General features: G+C 42.2%; 1 protein-coding gene across 3 annotated transcripts in view; it reads left to right on the top strand.

Moving 5' to 3' along the window:
- NRTN (neurturin) overlaps positions 1 to 19,336 on the top strand; it is a 488,581-nt gene that overhangs the window by 156,912 nt on the left and 312,333 nt on the right. The window contains exon 2 of one of the 3 annotated variants that reach the window (XM_072113847.1): positions 14,266 to 14,416. The exons of the other annotated variants lie outside the window; for them this stretch is intronic. The gene's annotated coding sequence lies outside the window, so the exon portion shown is untranslated. The remainder of the gene's footprint in view (positions 1 to 14,265; positions 14,417 to 19,336) is intronic. 3 annotated transcript variants of the gene reach the window in all.

Below are 19,336 nucleotides of genomic sequence, written 5' to 3'. Positions count from 1 at the left end.
ACATCTCCAGGCTAAGTAGTTTGGAGATGTGGACGTTGAGGGCCTGGGCGTGTGGGTGGGTTGCACTGTACTTCCTCTTGCGCTCCAGCATCTGGGGTATGGAGAGCTGGATGCTGTGCATGGAGACATTGGTGGATGCTGTGGAGGATCGTGGAGGCGAAGGTGTGGTTTTTGCACGGGAGGTGTTTGGGCCGGGGTCTTGGGCAGGGGGCTGACTAGCAGAGGCAGCAGATGACACAGGGGAAGGAGCAGTGGTGTGCCCGGCCGGAGGTGAACGGCCTTGGTGTCATTGAGTGGGGTTTAGCATTCATATGCCTGCTCATACTGGTGGTGGTTAAGCTGGTAGTGGTGGAACCCCTGCTGATCCTGGTGTGGCACAGGTTGCACACCACAGTCCGTCGGTCATCCGGTGTTTCTTTAAAGAACCTCCAGACTTCCGAAATCTAGCCCTAGCCACGGGACCTTCACTACGTGAAACATTTGGCGCTGATGCACCAGCTCTGGCCCTGCCTCTCCGTCTGGCCCCACCACTGCCTCTTCCAACCTGTTCTCGTCGAGGACATTGGAATGTCGGGACACTGAGCTAATAGGACACTCTCTAGATTCGCAAGTACCGGGACTCTTTATTGTAAAAGGTACTACGTTGCGGCATTTTTATTCTATTTTATTTTGTAATAACAGGAGAACGTAGAGGCGGAGGAATTACAGTAATTCCTGAATCCCTGGAGGTGGGAGAAATATAGAACACCCCAGCTTTTTAACTGCATATCACAATGTTTTATACATTTTCTATTCAGTTCAGGTTGATTAAATAGTTAAAAATTTTTTCTCATGATTGGACAGTGTTAATAAGGGGGAGAGTCAGGGAATATTTAAACCATTTCTTTTTGTAGTTTTAGGCTGATCTCTTGACATCCTCATGAGGTGAGATTTTGTATGGTGCCCCAGATAGATGGAGATTGACAGTCATTTTGTATTTCTGCTATTTTATTACTATTGCATCAACGGTTGTCTCCTTCTCGCCCAATGTCTTACTTATAGTTTTTGTGGCCTTATTACACGACTATGATCTTGTCCCTGGCTTCCTCTAAAAGCTCTGTAGTACAAAAGCATGTTGTAAAGGTTAGAGTCTGCTTGATTAATAGAGTATTTTATACAGGTGAATATATATTTATAACATGTCTCACATGTCACGAAACAAGCACAGTAAAAATTATCATATGTAAAACATTTCCAAAGATAATGTCAATTTAAGGGAACCTGTCATCAGGAGCGCTTTTTCTGGCTCCCCTGTATCCCCATAGAGAATACTGTGCACATTACCAAAGAATAAAACTTTTTAGAATAAAACTGCCTTTTTCCAATGAAAAGAAAAGAGCAGTGTCCCATGGGAGTGGCCAGTGAGGAGTGGCCCCCTTGCCATGAAGGAAACTGATCCGTCATGCGTGCATTCAATAGGAGCGATATGGCTGTTAATTTTGTTTGAAATAGATGCATGATGCAGCAGTTTCCTGAGGGTCGTGGGGAAGCCACTCCTCCCTGGCCACTCCCATGGGACACAGCTCTCCGGAGAGAAAGGTAAACTTTCATCTAACTTTTCCTTTTATTGGAAAACGACAGTTTTATTATAAAAATACTTTGGCAATGTACACACTATACTTCATGGGGACATGGGGGAGCCAAAAAAAAGGGCTCCTCGTGAAAGGTTCCCTTTAAAGATGGGCAAAACAGAACTTTAAAAATCAACCTGGACATTTAGGCACGAAGGACTTAAACAAAGACCACTGCTAATGCTGGAGAATTTAGTCACACTCTGACCTATCTATTCAACTACAGGTGGTCCTCTACTTAAGGACACTCGACTTACAGACGACCCCTAGTTAAAGACTGACCCCTAGGCCTACTGTGACCTTTGGTTAAGCTCTCTGAATGCTTTATTATAGTCCCAGACTGCAATGATCAGCTGTATAGTGTCTGTAATGAAGCTTTATTGATAATCCTTGACCTCATTACAGCAATTTTTCTGGAGGACCACCTACCTGCTCCTCTGGTTTGAAAACTTTTTTGGACTGCCACATACAGGCACTATCCAAATTAAATTGTATCCACAGCAGCCTCCACACGTCGTCTTTTTAGCTGCCTCCACACGTTGTCTCCATTGCTACCTCCACACGTCATCGCCATAGCTGCCTCCAAAAGTCGTCCATATATCTGCCTCCATACATCGTCCCCTTAGCAAACGAGCTGTGTCAGGCAGAATTTTGGGTTGTTTTCATGGCTTCCACATCAAACTTGTTAACTTTGTCGCCACCCTGCTGTGTTATCCACAAATTATACTGTCAAACTTTTATCATTTACCGATATTATTTCAGCACTTCTTGCGCATCTGTTTACATTCCCCTCACCCGCCATAACCCAAACTTATAAGAACACTACTACACTTGATCTTATACAAAAGGTTCTTAGAAGTGCTGTTTGGGGAGTAGCCGAGAGACAGGGGCTTGGATAGGCGAAAGCTCGCCTGGCAGCGGAGCGCCAGCTCCATCCCAAGATCCAACTAACATAGTTTTAACTGCAGCACCTTTAATCTACTACTACTTCACTGCCTCCATACATCGTCCCCTTATCAAACGAGCTGTGTCAGGCAGAATTTTCAGGTGTTTCATCAGATACATAGTGGAACTATGTGAAACATAGCAGCGCAATATGGATGCCCCATACTGTCGCTCTTAATCATGGAACCATTTCCGAAAAAACAATTAAAAATAGAACCACTATGCTATTCCATTATTCCTAGGTGAAATATTCAAACGACCCGGCCTGCTTTGAAAATTATAATTTTTTCAAAGTAAATGCTTCTGGCCCCCAGGCCCATTTTGGGTGGAGAGGAGCTGAGAGACAGGGGCTTGGACAGGCGAAAGCTCGCCTGGCAGCGGACCGCCAGCTCCATCCCAAGATTAGGCAGCCTCAGAGGCATCCATGCATGCTGCCCCTGCTGTTGCCTGTCCATTTTGCCTCCACGATCCTCCACAGCGTCCACCAATGTCTCCATGCGCAACTTTCAACTCTCTATACCCCAGACGCTATTGCAGGTTAAGCAGTTATTGCTTGTGCCATTGCTATATTTTGCTATTCTATGTTTCTGACCTTAGCAACGTTTATTCAACCAATCTCTTGCTTATATGTTTCAGGGCCTAGCATCCATCTTGGATTTGACACTTGTTTTTCAGACTTTGCTATTACCTGTTGTTTGTTCCCGAGTGTCTTGGCCTTCTTGGTGTGATCCCGCTTTTCCTGTCAAAGACTTGTTTGTTATTGGCGTGACACTTTTCTGTGTACTAGTGTGAACACTGGCCTATTTTCCTGTAACCTGTCCGCTCCACCATCCAGCAGCTGCCAAAGTATGTTTTCCCTGTCACCTTGCAGGGTCTCTATGGGTCCATCACTTAGGTTCCTGATAGTAGGTTTGCCATTACCAGGATGATTTTATCTACAGTATGCAAGGCCATAGCCCACAGGGACATCTCAGGACTGGCTTGTGACTGCTTACCTGGTCTAACAGCTTGCACCAAGTCTGGCTCTGGTTGCGCTGTTGCTGGACAGGTTCATTAAAGCCCTATAGGGCTGACCGCCAGTATAAGCAAACAGTTACAATACCATTATATAACCAGTTTAGATTATTACGTGAAATACTTTATGGTTAATAAATACTATTGATGAGTGCAAGGATACATAGTAATGATCCAGGTATATATAACATGGCTCCCAACTGTCCCAAATTTGGCGGGACAGTCCAGGTTTTTCACCTCTGTCCCTTCATCAGAGGCAGCTGGGAAATTGTCCCAGATATTCCCTCCCGCCTGGGTTGTCCTGGCTCTGTGTCCCTCCTAGTAAACTATCAAAGCCAGAACTTGCGGTACTGAATGACTTCTACAGACATCGGGCAGGGAATCCTTTTGAGAGATGTGTTGGGTTAGTGCAGAGTAGGGACCACGCCATCAGGGAGATATCACCATCGGGCCATATGTGGTGTCTACATCACCTAGTGATTCCCCAGAGCAGACATCGGGCAGGGAATCCTTTTGAGAGATGTGTGGTTAGCGGCAGAGCAGGGACCACATACATCATCAGGGAGACATCACCATCTGTCCATATACGGTCTTCTCTACATCTCCCAGGGATTCCCCAGAGACAAGGTCTCTATTTAAAGAGGACCTGTCACCCTCAAAAACTGATGTAGCAGTGTTACATTGTTAGCGCTATCAGAAACCTGTACAAACATACAGAGAGAACCGGACCATTCCCCTTATGGTGAGATGTTGGGGGTATAGACAGAGACACAGGTGACACGTGTTGCTTAGTGCTCCATCTCTTTCCTTCACCCCCCCCCCCCCAGATTATTCAAATAAACTTTATTATTTGTAGTGAAATCCTGGGACTGCCCCACACAATCTACATACACATGTGACTGATGACATGAGAGAACACATGATGCCATATATAGGTCCTTTACATGAAGCTGATGATGAAGCTCGAATGTGAAACTAATTATAAAGATAGTCTAGTGAGGGGGAAGTGTCCTTGCAGAGTCAAGCTACAACTATCATTCAAAGAGCTGTACAATGTCTATTCTTGGCAGAGGTTAATGACCAAAGACAGCCAGTACATGGCAATAACTGTGTTCATATACACTCATTACATTTATTAATTTATTTGCATTTACAATACAAACACTGCTGCCTCTTCCCCGGACTGCCCCGCCCTCTCCATAAGCCAGAGGTGACTGCGAGCGGTCCGGCGTTTGTAGTGTACAGTGCAACAGTGTTAGAGTTATCGGAAGTTTTCGATAATGCTAACAATGTAACACTGCTGCATCTGTTTAACAACTAGGAGCATTTTTTGAGGGTGACAGGACCTCTTTAATTCAAGTAAATACATTTTTGCCCAGCCCGGAATTTGAACCCACAACCTCCTCACACCACCTGCCATAGAGAGAGAGCCTCTATCCACCAGGCTGTGGGCTTAGTGGTTGTCATTGGGAGGTTCCATGCACTTGTATATAAAGATATATCTTCTCAGAGATTATTATTGTAATTATTGAAACTATTATTATTATTATTATTATAATAATTATTATGGAGACTAATATAATAATAATAATGTCTCCATCATAATAATAAAAAAAATAAAAATAATCATCATTGTATCTATATATGCCAGTGCATGGAGCCTGTGTCACATTATATCAGTGAAGCTAATGGATAGAGTTTCTGTCTGTCTATGACAGGTGGAGTGTGGAGGTTGTGGGTTCAAATCCCTAGCTGGGCAAAATGTATTTAATATTATTTTTATGGAGATTACTATTATTATTAATATTATTATTAATAATTATAATAATAATCATCCCCATAATAGTAATACAAGTATTATTGGAAATGATAATTATTATTTTGGAGATGATGATTAGTAATAAACATTTGGGGCGTTGCCAGGGCGTGATTAGGGGGGATTGCCGTGACATGCTTCTGCGTGCCGCCATTTTGTCCTTCTTTCTCTTCCGGAAATGTTGGGAGGTATGCTTTAGGTTCATAAGGATTTAGGTGGGTTCAGGACCCGGACCCGAAAACGGAACAAGAGCTAATGCTGAAGCAGCCAGTCAAGTCGCTGGCAACCACAGACATGACCTCTGCAGGTATGCCTGTGATTTCACAGGCTGGTATTGTAACTCTGCAGTCGAAGGCAACCTGCACACAATGTGATCTTAAGGACATATATCAAATGTTTTTTTGACATTTGACATACGTCCTCACAGTGAATTTATGCCCACTGTGTGTGTTTTTTTACTCCCTGTTTATTTTGCATTTGGACACCATGAGATGAGACATGTCTTTCTCCTGGAAATGTTCTCATAAAGTCAGCTCTTATTAAAATTAATTTAGGAAATCAGTTGTGAAGCCCATGTAATCTGTGTGCAGACCGTTTTTGCAATCTGTTGCTAGGAAATATCATGTGATCTGATGCTTCTATTTTTGAAAATTACATGATTGACTAGACTGCTTTCATTTTTGCAGATGCAAAAAAAGATGGCATATGGATGACACACAGAATGTGTTTCTACACAATACTGATTGCAGAGTGAACACTGAATGCACAGGCCTTGCGGCGCTGGGGACCTGGCTTCAAGTCCCAGGGTCAACATCTGCAAAGAGTTAGGATGTTCTCTCCATGTTTGCCTGGGTTTCCTCCAGGTCCTCTGGTTTCCTCCTACACTCCAAAACATACTGGTAGGTTGATTAGATTGTGAGCCCCATTGGGGACAGGGACTGATTTGGCAAGCTCTGTGCAGCACTGCGTAATCTTTATGCACTATGTAACTAAAGGAATTATTATTTTTAATGCAAATACTGACACTTAGTAGCCCAAGAGCACGGTTACATGCCATTACACACAGCTAGGGAAAGCTTGCTGCTCCTTATTGGGGTAGTCAGCTAGGCAGGGACTTCTCAAAAACCAGCAATTCCCCTTTTCAGGCACTTAGGTGTGTAGGGTAGGCTTCTGTTATTAGGGACGGATAGAAATCTGAAATGATTGCCCTTGTTAAAGCATTCTTAAGGTCTGCATTAGGTTACTCATAGGCTCCTATAGTGCAGGGATATTCGTACCAATTAGTGAGGATTATACAGCAATAATTGGAAAGACCAGGTAGGTATATTAGCATTTACTGCATCATCCAGCAAAATCTTGAGGGTCCTGTCAATCATATGATTGATAAAGTTCTCCTGTGCGTAAAAGGCAAACATAAATCATTATAAAAGTGTTCTTTTCAGAGAATAGTACACAGTAATACGAGAATCATACATGTGTTCTTTTCAGTGAATAGCGTGCAGAAGATAAAATGTTTGCATGCCATTTTTTACTGGAATTTTATTCATTAGTGTATAATATTTTTCATTAATTTCTGCAATATGATTAGCATATACTGTATACACTTGCGTATAACCCGACCCAAGTATAAGCCCAGACCCCTAATTTTACCACCAAAAAACTGGGAAAACCTATTGAATCGAGTATAAGCCAAGGGTGGGAAATACATTGGTCACAGGCTCCAGTATATAGCTAGCCAGACCCCTATAGTATATAGCTAGCCAGACCCCTGTAGTATATAGCCAGCCAACCCCCTGTAGTATATAGCCAGCCAGCCCTCTGGTAGTATACAGCCAGCCAGCCCCCTGGTAGTATACAGCCAGCCAGCCCCCTGGTAGTATACAGCCAGCCAGCCCCCTGGTAGTATACAGCCAGCCAGCCCCCGGGTAGTCTACAGCCAGCCAGCCCCCTGTTTGTATTCAGCCAGCCCCCATGTAGTATTCAGCCAGCCAGCCCCCATGTAGTATTCAGCCAGCCAGCCCACATGTAGTATTCAGCCAGCCAGCCCACATGTAGTATTCAGCCAGCCAAGCCCCATGTAGTATTCAGCCAGCCAAGCCCCATGTAGTATTCAGCCAGCCAAGCCCCATGTAGTATTCAGCCAGCCAAGCCCCATGTAGTATTCAGCCAGCCAAGCCCCATGTAGTATTCAGCCAGCCAAGCCCCATGTAGTATTCAGCCAGCCAAGCCCCATGTAGTATTCAGCCAGCCAAGCCCCATGTAGTATTCAGCCAGCCAACCCCCATGTAGTATTCAGCCAGCCAACCCCATGTAGTATTCAGCCAGCCAACCCCCATGTAGTATTCAGCCAGCCAACCCCCATGTAGTATTCAGCCAGCCAACCCCCATGTAGTATTCAGCCAGCCAACCCCTATGTAGTATTCAGCCAGCCAACCCCCATGTAGTATTCAGCCAGCCAACCCCCATGTAGTATTCAGCCAGCCAACCCCTATGTAGTATACAGGCAGCCCGCCCGCAGTTTGCCCAGAACATAAAAAGATAAACTTCCACAGGGCTCCCCGTTGCTCCTCTTCTATCCTCTCTCTGTTGTAGTAGCGTCCATGCGATCTGCCGGCCGGTGCACTGATGACGTGTGCTTAAAAACTCGGCTAATACACAAGTATATATGTTAGATAGTTTTTGGTTACAAGACGGCCAAACAATCGAGTTGCGTCTATAATACAGAGAAGTGTTATAAAGTCATCCTAGCATAAATGTCTTGGCTGCAGGTTTTTTTTTTCTTAATTTTTATTTGTCTGATCACTTTGAGACAATATTTTAATTTTACTTGCAACCTGGTAAATAACTATAACATTAGCCTAACTGTTCCCCTTCCCTTTCTTTGCCCTCTGGTGATTTTTACCCAGACCCTCTATACTCCACGGTTCCCAGGCCCCCTCTAATGATGTGTACTGAAGCGTATGCATCATTGACTGTATTTCATTTGGTGTATATTGTGCTCTTTCTACTTCTTGAAAAACTTTGTATACCTCTCCTTGTGTCATTCAGTTTCCAATTTGTTATACCTCAGTAATTGTCTTAAAGTGGTAAGTACTTCTGGTATCCCCGAAGCAATGGATTCTAACCAATTCTGTAAAATGCCTTTCTTTTCCACTAGAAGTGCTATATGTAATGCTTTCTTATCGACTTTACTTATTTCTCCCGGGTCTGCTGCCGCCTGTAGGTAATGAAATAACATTGCAATTGGTGTCATTGGTATCTCCTTTTGCCAAATAGTCTTCACCATTTCCCATACATCATTCAAATAGGGAACAATATGAGGAGATTCCTAGATGGAATGGTATAGGTTCGCTTTATCCAACCTACATTTAGGACAACTGTGCAGGTAGTGAGACAGAGCATCTCTATATGATAAATTAAAAGCCTAGGTTGCCATGTGCATCAATTTGTATTGCATTTTCCTTCACTGCTCATTAACCATGGCTTTCCTCACTTTCTCCCACCCTAGAGGTTTTTTGCGCTCTAGCATTAGTAGCACTTAATATTTGGAGGTTGCAAGTACTGAGAGGGCCCCATTGTGTATTTGTCTCTAAATTCCTCCTAAGTGAGCCACCTATTCTTTGTCTCATGAAGCATATGTTGAAGGTTACATACTCCTTTATCTAACCACTCCTTATAGAGTTTATTTACTCTAGTTAGTGGGTTGTCTTCAAGGGGCATGTATTTAGATAAGCTAAAGGACATACCATGCAATGTCCTTCAATTCCAAATACAGTGAAAATGGTGAAAAAACACATTTTGCACCGTTTTCTTGTGGGCTTGGATTTTACGGCTTTAACTGTGCGCCCCAAATGACGTCTACTTTATTTTTGGGGTCGGTGCGATCATGGGGATACCAAATTTATATAGGTAGGTTCAGAATTGGAATTCAATGAATTTGTTGTATATAACAGAAACAACATGAAAATAAAGTTTACATCTAAATAGATGTTTAGAGTTTTTATATGTAATGGTGGTAATTGGGAAAGAAGGTATATTGACTAGAGGTTATATAAAAAAGACAGCCACTAATTCCATCTTGCTTTATAATAACTTCCACCCTTCACATATAAAGGATGGTATTCCGTACAGTCAATTACTACGATTACGAAGAATAAATAGTAGAGAGGACACCTTTAATTACCAGGCTGATGAGTTGAAGACCCGCTTAAAAACTAGGGGTTATCCCACACGTGTTCTAAAAAAGCTCGCTCTAGAGTAACTAGTACTAAACGATCAGAATTATTTAACAGACGAAAAGTCAGCACATCTTCAGCAGAGAAAAATACACAGGAAAAACGGTTTGCCTTTGGGTATAGCCCACAAGAGAATATTATCCGTTCTGTAATACTAAACAATTGGCATTTATTGGCTATGAACCCACAGTTTCAGAATACTGTGAGCAATAAACCGTAATATCCAGGGCCGATTCTAGCATATTTGCTACCTGAGGCGAATATTAAAATGCTGCCCCCCCCTCTCCCTGTTAAGTACCTTATATACTCGAGTATAAGCCTAGTTTTTCAACACAAAATTTGTGCTCAAAAACCCTAACTCGGCTTATACTCGAGTCAACTAAAAAAATAAAGTCAAAACTCACCTTTCTGACATCAACTGTAGGTCCTCTTCTGTCTGAGACAGAAGAGGACCTAAGGGGGACGTCGGAAAGATGAGTACAGTGTTATTTTTTTTCCTACTACAGGGGCTGGGCAGGCTGTATGCTACAGGGGCTGGGCAGGCTGTATGCTACGGGGGCTGGGCGGGCTGTATGCTACAGGGGTTGGGCAGGCTGTATGCTACAGGGGCTGGCAGACTATATACTGGGAGGCAGTAACCAATGCATTTCCCACCCTCGGCTTATACTCGAGTCAATAGGTTTTCCCATTTTTTTGTGTTGAAATTAGGAGTTTCGGCTTATACTCGGGTCGGCTTATACTCGAGTATATACGGTAAATGCTGAAAACTTTACTAACAATTAACACCCCCACAGACAGGCTCACTGACACTGTGTGACTGACTACAAGTTCTGAGTCATTAGTGGGATCTAGTACCTTATAGATGACAATCTCTTCCATTAGGAGGACTTTATTCTGGTTATTCAATCCATCACGGATCACTGCTGAGTTCATGTACAGATATCTTGAGCTCCGTGCAGCACATCTCCACCCGGCATCCCTAAAAATACCACAGTCATATATATATTTCTACTGGAATTCTAGCATGCACAGCACACCAATCAATATACAACAACCCATATTTTATTAATACAGACCCCCCCAACATTTGGTTTACATGATGCAAAGTAATCTGTTGCATCCTATAACTAATATATCCCACCCTGTTATGTTACATGATTTTACATACAGCGCTCCTCTGACCAAGGTAAATATATATCACCCCCTAATGTATATATACTGTGTAAGTGTGTGTACAGTCCCCCCAGCTTAGTAATATACTGTATCCCATATACAGTCCCCCAGCTTAGGAATATACTTTATCCCATATACAGCTCCAGCTTAGTAATATACTTTATCCTATATACAGCCCCAGCTCAGTAATATACTGTACCCCATATACAGCCCTCCCAGCTTGGTTATATACTATATTCCATATACAGCCCCCAAGCTTAATAATATACTGTATCCCATAAACAGCTCCCCAGCTTAGTAATATACTGTATCCCATATGCAGCCCCATACCTAATAATATACTGTATCCCATATACAGCCCCCCCAGCTTAGTAATATACTGTATCCCATATACAGCCCCAGCTTAGTAATATACTGTATCCCATATACAGCTCCCCAGCTTAGTAATATACTGTATCTCATATACAGCCCCCAGCTTAGTAAAATACTGTATCCCATATACAGCCCCCCAGCTTAGTAATATACTGTATCCCATATACAGCCCCAGCTTAGTAATATACTGTATCCCATATACAGTCCCCCAGCTTAGGAATATACTTTATCCCATATACAGCTCCAGCTTAGTAATATACTGTATCCTATATACAGCCCCCAGCTCAGTAATATACTGTACCCCATATACAGCCCTCCCAGCTTGGTTATATACTATATTCCATATACAGCCCCCAAGCTTAATAATATACTGTATCCCATAAACAGCTCCCCAGCTTAGTAATATACGGTATCTCATATACAGCCTCCAGCTTAGTAAGATACTGTATCCCATATACAGCCCCCTGCTTAGTAATATACTGTATCCCATATACAGCCCCCCCAGCTTAGTAAAATACTGTATCCCATATACAGCCTCCAGCTTAGTAAGATACTGTATCCCATATACAGCCCCCTGCTTAGTAATATACTGTATCCCATATACAGCCCCCTGCTTAGTAATATACTGTATCCCATATACAGTCTCCCAGCTTAGGAATATACTTTATCCCATATACAGCCCCCCAGCTTAGTAATATACTGTATCCCATATACAGCCCCCCCAGCTTAGTAATATACTGTATACCCCCCAGCTGAAAACTGGCCCCATATAAATATCTAAAGCCACCCCTAAGAAAAAAAAGAATCTGGCCTCGCATAATATATACAGCCCCCCAGTATAAAATGATTATACAGCAACACCCTCCCCCCCACCACCACCACCAGTATAAAACAATTATGGCTACATATAATGTATACAGTACCCCCCCTCCCCCCCCAGTATAAACCGATTCTGGCCCCATATAATATATACAGCACCCCCCCAGTATAAACCGATTCTGGCCCCATATAATATATACAGCATTCCCCTCCCCCGTATAAAACGTTTTCTAGCCCCATACAATATATACAGCACCCCCCTCCCAGTATAAAATGACACCTCCCCACCCACTTATTAGCCACATTTAATTAATAAGAGTACATGAAAAATAATAAAACATATACTCACATCGAGGTAGTCTGCTCCCGTGCCACTCCCCAGCTTAGTAACATACTGTATCTCATATACAGCCCCCCAGCTTAGTAAAATACTGTATCCCATATACAGCCTCCAGCTTAGTAAGATACTGTATCCCATATACAGTCCCCTACTTAGTAATATACTGTATCCCATATAAAGCCCCCCCATCTTAGTAATATACTGTATCCCACATACAGCCCCAGCTTAGTAATATACTGTATCCCATATACAGCGCCCCAGCTTAGTAATATACTGTATCCCATATACAGCTCCCCAGCTTAGTAAAATACGGCATCACATATACAGCCCCCAGCTTAGTAATATACTGTATCCCATATACAGCCCTCATCTTAGTAATATACTGTATCCCATATACAGCCCCCCCAGCTTAGTAATATACTCTATCCCATATACAGCCCCCAGCTTAGGAATATACTTTATCCCATATACAGCTCCCCAGCTTAGTAATATACTGTATCTCATATACAGCCCCCAGCTTAGTAATATACTGTATCCCATATACAGCCCTCATCTTAGTAATATACTGTATCCCATATACAGCCCCCCAGCTTAGTAATATACTGTATCCCATATACAGCCCCCCCAGCTTAGTAATATACTGTATACCCCCCAGCTGAAAACTGGCCCCATATAAATATTTAAAGCCACCCCCAAAAAAAGAATCTGGCCTCGTATAATATATACAGCCCCCCAGTATAAAATGATTATACAGCAACACCCCCCACCACCACCACCACCAGTATAAAACAATTATGGCTACATATAATGTATACAGTACTTCCCCCCCCAGTATAAACCGATTCTGGACCCATATATTATATACAGCACCCCCCCAAGTATAAACCGATTCTGGCCCCATATAATATATACAGCATTCCCCTCCCCCGTATAAAATGTTTTCTAGCCCCATACAATATATACAGCACCCCCCTCCCAGTATAAAATGACACCTCCCCACCCACTTATTAATCCCCACCTCCCCACCATTTAATTAATAAGAGTACATGAAAAATAATAAAACATATACTCACTCCCGTGGCGCAGCACTGGTCTGTGTGCGGCTCTTCTGAAACCCACAGTGACACAGGCGGTGTGACGTCATCATCCGCCGCCATAGAACGGAGCAACGCCAGCAGCCGGATAGGCTCTGCGTTGCTTCGCATATAAATCGCGCCTGTGTCTTAGCTGGTGGGCGATTCGGGCATTAATGGGCGCCCTCTTTAGAGCCGCAAATTTCGCCGTTCTTTAAAGGGATCCGCATTCTGCCGCCTGAGGCGAAATGCATGGCAGATGCGGCCCTGGTAATATCATTCTGATGCAGTAGAACACAAGTCAGAACACATGGCTGGATCAATTTATTCCCCATGGTAACCATTGCAGGTACAATCTTGGCAAAAAGACAATAGTTATGGGTGACATCTGCCAAACAGTAAAACAATTTTTTAATTGTAAATCACAGTATGTGGTTTATGTCATCCTCTGCCCGTGCCGTAGATTCTATATTGGCAAGACGATTCACCACCTACATAACCGTTTTCGGACTGGGCATTCGAACTGGGCATGGTTCACCCCGTCTTATTGAACACGTTACAGCAGCAGATTCTGGCTGCCTAGATGTCTTGTGGTTTGCAGGCATTGAAATGGTTAACGTTAACCCATCTGGCGGCAATAGGAACAAGGAGTTGCTCAGGTGCGGAGATAGATGGATTATGCACACAAAAGCAATGGGGCCAACAACTGGAACAAGCTAAATATGTTTTTCTAAAAACAAGATTCAATATATTTTAGCAATTATACAACATGTTTATATGTCTCCATTTGAAATAGCTATAGCTTATAGAAATAATGATTTGCATTGTTACAATGTTTTTAATATGTGCTGTATTTCTTTGTGTATAGTTGCTATGGTTACCTGGCCGGAACACATATTAAAACAGAGTTCCAGCCCACTGCATTATGTCACAGACTTAAAAAAGTGCTTCAAGCACGAAACACTCTGGCACCTCTCTGTTATGCTCCACCAGCTTGAATAAGGAACTACATTTTTTTGGTGAGTGATGCACTTCATTCTCTTTCTCTTGGCTGGAATTGCCAAATTTATGTAGGCCTTATCATTTTTTCATACATTTACCAAAATGAAAACCTGTACAAATTTTTTTTTTTTATTTTGCCATGTTAATGTTAATAACTTTTCTATACTTTGATGTACATAGCTATTATGGATGGTGTCATTTTTTGCAACTTTTGATGACTTTTTCAATGCTATTATTTTTAGCACTGTACAATCTTTTGATCACTTTTTGTAGAATTTTTTTATAATTTTCAAAATGGCAAAAAAGTGGCATTTTCGACTTTGGGTGCTATTTTCCATTTCGGGGTTAAACAGTGAAAAACCGTTAATATATTTTGATAGACGCCGTAATAGTAGAGGTTAATGGAGTAAGGCCCCCTAGTTTGTGTTTTACCAGCTAGTTCTTGTTCTAGTACCACATTTGAGTGTCAATGCATTTTGTGTATCCAGTCCCCGGTATGTCGAAACTGGCCCGTTAGGTTATTACCTAACATCTCAATAGAGGCATCGGTATCCCCTCCATCCCATTTCGGCAGAGCCAGCTTATTAAACACAATCCTCTTTTGCCCAACCATAAAAATTGAAGCAGTGCCGATGACAACTTTTGGAAGTCAGGGAAGTCAGCATGTCTTAACAGTAATGGTAGAGTTTGAAGGGGATACAACAATCTACAAAAATTTACCATTTTTATAAGATGCACTCTCCCCATGGTCGATAATAGTAGTGTCTCCCACCTTATTAATTCCTGTAGTATTTTCTGTATTAGAGGTGCGCAATTGAGATTATATGTTTGGGACAATATTTTACTTTGTGAGTTTAATGCTCTGGCCTGTGGGGAGCTATAAGCTGCTGAAATATATAATACATAGTTCCTAAAAGGCCCTGTAATCCAGAACTTATCCAACACTAAGTGCATCCATTCCCAGTTTACATTATCGAACGCTTTCTCAGCATCGAGAGATAAATGCATTGCCCCCCCCCCCAATACAGGTTACTGCTTCCAGTACTGCAAGAACTGTCCTAATATTGGTCACTTCTGACCTTCCTTTCACAAACCCCACCTGGTGGGGCCCCACTAATTTCGACATGACCTCTGCTAAAGGTTGACCATGAGTTTAGACAGTATCTTTATATCCAGATTTATGAGTGATATCGGTCTGTATGTAAGTCCCTCGTAGTCCTTCACTCACAACTTGATACGCTATGTCTGTTTTCTTCGAAGAAGAAGAAACATATGACATGATCCGGCCTCTGCAATTTTGATTTTCCCTATGTGTTTCATGATCTCCTCATTAGCGATTTGAAGCACCATAAAATATCCTTGTTCTCTTTAAAGATGTTTTTCACCTCCAACACCAGTAGTACATCTTCCGAAATCACCAGATCACTGATTTTGGCCACAAGCATGCAGCTCATGATCGCCTGGAACCCAGAAAGTAATCGATCCGAGACCATACTCCCCTAGCAAGGGAATAGTGTGTATAGTCTCTGTCATTAGGGTAGAAGGTTTGCCATAAATCATGTTGCCCCATTGTTGGCAGAATTGGGTCTAACACCCAGTCATGCAATCTAGGAATACTTGCGCTCCCATCATCTCTCTTTCTATCTTCCCCTACATAAAGGACCATATTCATATCTCCCGCTATAAATTTTTGGACCCCTGGTTCTGTTAATATCCATGCTTTTAGCTCTGCAAAAAAATCCTTGTTATCATCATACCTGTTCCATCCATAATTTATTCATCGTCTGTATGCCATCTTCTGTTAGGTGCGTCTCTTCCAAGACATCCGTCTTTAATTTTTTTACAGGTGGCTTAACACCAACATTCGTTTACAAGGGTAACATACCCCTTCACATTCCATGTCATAATTCTCATAATCTATCTATAGTAGACTTAGTTCTGTATTTAGGTTCCCCAGAAGTGAAAGGCCAGCAAAGATCATCGAATCCTCACTAAGTAAAACAAATCCTTTTCCCGAACAGCAGAATCCCCCTACCCCTTTACATTCCATCCCCCACACATATTCAAATGTGAAGTGCAAAAACCCCTCTCTGGATAAATTTGCCTGTTGACTTCTTTTTTTTCCACACTAAAGGGGTATGAGATCCCAGCTCTATCCATTCTCTTTTTTGAGACCCCCCCACCATGAAGGTAGGTAGCCCTTGTCCCTTTATGTCCACATGCCACCTTCTGATATCTTCCTCCTTCTTCTCCCAGCTCTCTAAAACAATATTCCTCTGATTTCTCCATCCCATCCCTTGACACCCCAACACTGCCTCCTTCCCTGTGTACTTTGGTAACATCTTAGTATAAACTACTGCACATAAGTTATGCTATTTCTTTTTCTAACACCGTGCATTTAAAACATAACAATATTCCAACTATACAGGTCTGGAACTGCTAAACTTGACATCCATTTCTCTATTAGTTTGGTGAAAAGGATCGAAAGTGGTCTCTGCTGGGTCTGGTGTCCATGTAGCTTCTGGTACTGCTATTCCTTGGAAAGTTCTCTCGAAGCTCTGGTAATTTATTGACAAATTGGTGTGTTTCTCCAGGAGATACCGCAGTTTCCACTCCTCCCTATCTAACAAAGATCTTGAGATCTTGCAACAAATATCTATAGCTGTAGACCTGCTCCACCTTAACATCCCTGATCTGCAATGGCTCATGCCTCATATTCGGGGCCCTCAGAAAATGAATCACCATTACTTTTGTTTTTGTTAAATTTAATTCTAATCTGTTAGCTCCACACCAGGTCACAAATGAGTCCACAGTCACTCTATATTCTTCTAGATCACCCTGCTTAATACACCCAATAATTGCAGCGTCATCTGAATAATTTAGCATGAAGCACTCACTTCCATTCTTTTTTGAAAATCTGCGGTGTAAAAGGTGATCAAAAAAGGAGCCAATACCGTCCCCTGTGGGGCACCAATATTACTCGCAGCCACTTCAGACGTATTGTTACTAATTTTCACCATTTGTGGTCTTGATGTTAAGTAGTCCACTGTAGTGGGCCCTGAAGTGGACATTTCATTAAAGGGGGATTTGCAGTGGTCATTTCATTAAAGGGGAGCTCTGCTGTGGACAATTCTGTAAAGGGGGGCCAGTATGGTCTGCGGTGGTGTCGTTGGGTGGAGGAGTTTAGGTCTCATGGCACAAGGTTGGTTTGGACACATGTGAACAGCCCAGGAGCCATGGGACACTTAATATGCCACTGTCCAGGACAGAAAACTTTGGTTCTTTCCTAGAGTTGAAACCCCCTTTCAGACCCAGACAATGACAATAATAATACCAGCAATGGTGTTCGCTCTGGTTTGCAGATATAGATGAATTTATTACCATGGCAAACAATCACAACTCAGCTTTCATTTTACCAGTGAATATATTAAAGGGGAGCTGAGATTGGTTGCCATAGGCAACTAGAAATATTCTGACTTTCAGACAGCTTCATAAATCTGCCCCATTATGTCTTCATTCATCTATATGTTGTCCGTTCAGCCCCAAGTAGCAATCATCCCTCCTTGGCTTCAGACCTCTATTCTTTCCATTCCTCCCCTTCCATCTCTATATCCTTCTATCTCTATATCTTTCTAACTACACCTTATACAGTCTTCTCAACTTATACCAATTTCTTTACATTGACTAACATGTGGAAGAAATCTCACTGGTTGAAACAAAGTTTCAAACTCCAGTTTCCACGACTGCAGCTGGCTGATTAGTTGACAAATTTGCAATTGCGTAGACGCCCGCTCAAACATGCCCTGCCACAAGTTGGCAAATAGAATCAACTCTGGAGGAAGCCATAAACTCTTTGCATAATAAGAGGATGCAACTGAACTGCAACCTCATCCCCTCTAAGGAGATATTGGGGCACATTTATTTACCTGGTCCCTGCGTGATCCCCGATCCAGAATGTCCGATGCGGATGAACTCTGCCGTGATTAGTGTAGATCGTGCGCCCGATATCCTGCATGTATCGCTTCCCCGCTCAGGTCCGCCGGAGTTCACCATCTTCTTCCCGGTGCTCTAAGTGTTTGGCTTGTGACACAATTTCAAAGTTAAATCCCGCACTCACTCCAAATCAGTCGGATCGTCCGACAGCCCGCCCCCCTGCTTTGTGTCGCAAGAAACAAAATCCTCTTTGCAAAACAGAAATCGTTGGAATATCCGATGAAAATGCGGCCTCAGGACCCTGAGGTCCCCATTGTTTTTTCCTGTTCCCATCTACATCAACTGCCACTTGTAAGATGTCATAAATAACCCTTCATTGTGAACCAAAGCAACAGATGTTATACAAGTTAAATAATATTAAGTATATGTAAAGAGATAACACCGCACCACTTATGGAGTCATGGCAAACACATCCTTTTTATTATATAGAAAATTCTTAAAAATTACTCAATAATATACAAAAAAATTAAATGTTAAAAAAAAATTTACAATAAATTTGCAATAAAACAAACATAAACAAAATTATGTTGGTTGTATCAACCAATACTTATATCATGCAGAATTTTGCCACAATAACAGTTGGAGAAGAAATGTTATTCAATACAATCTTGTTGGATAATACAGGAACGTGTTGATTTTCAATAGTCTTACAGTTGTATTCTTAGTAAAGACATGTGTAGATAATGCTATGTTATCGCCCTTTTTTAGACAAGAATTACCGATGCATCGAATTAAATAGCAAAAAATAGTAGTAGCAAAAGTATCCAGGACAGTCAGTAACCACAAGTTGTTTGTATGGTATAGTTTTACTCACAGTTCCGATTATATCTCATAGTTCCAGTAGTAGTGCGTGGTACTTTAAACAGTAGATACCCTGTTACAAACATCAGCGCACGTGGTAATTGCTCATTATGGTCATGCGTTCCAAATCTATTTGATATAAA

The sequence above is a fragment of the Engystomops pustulosus genome, chromosome 1 (genome assembly GCF_040894005.1).
Source record: "Engystomops pustulosus chromosome 1, aEngPut4.maternal, whole genome shotgun sequence".
Lineage (NCBI taxonomy): Eukaryota > Metazoa > Chordata > Amphibia > Anura > Leptodactylidae > Engystomops > Engystomops pustulosus.
The sequence above is the reverse complement of the archived record's forward strand: the minus strand, read 5'-3'. Positions and strand labels throughout refer to the sequence as shown.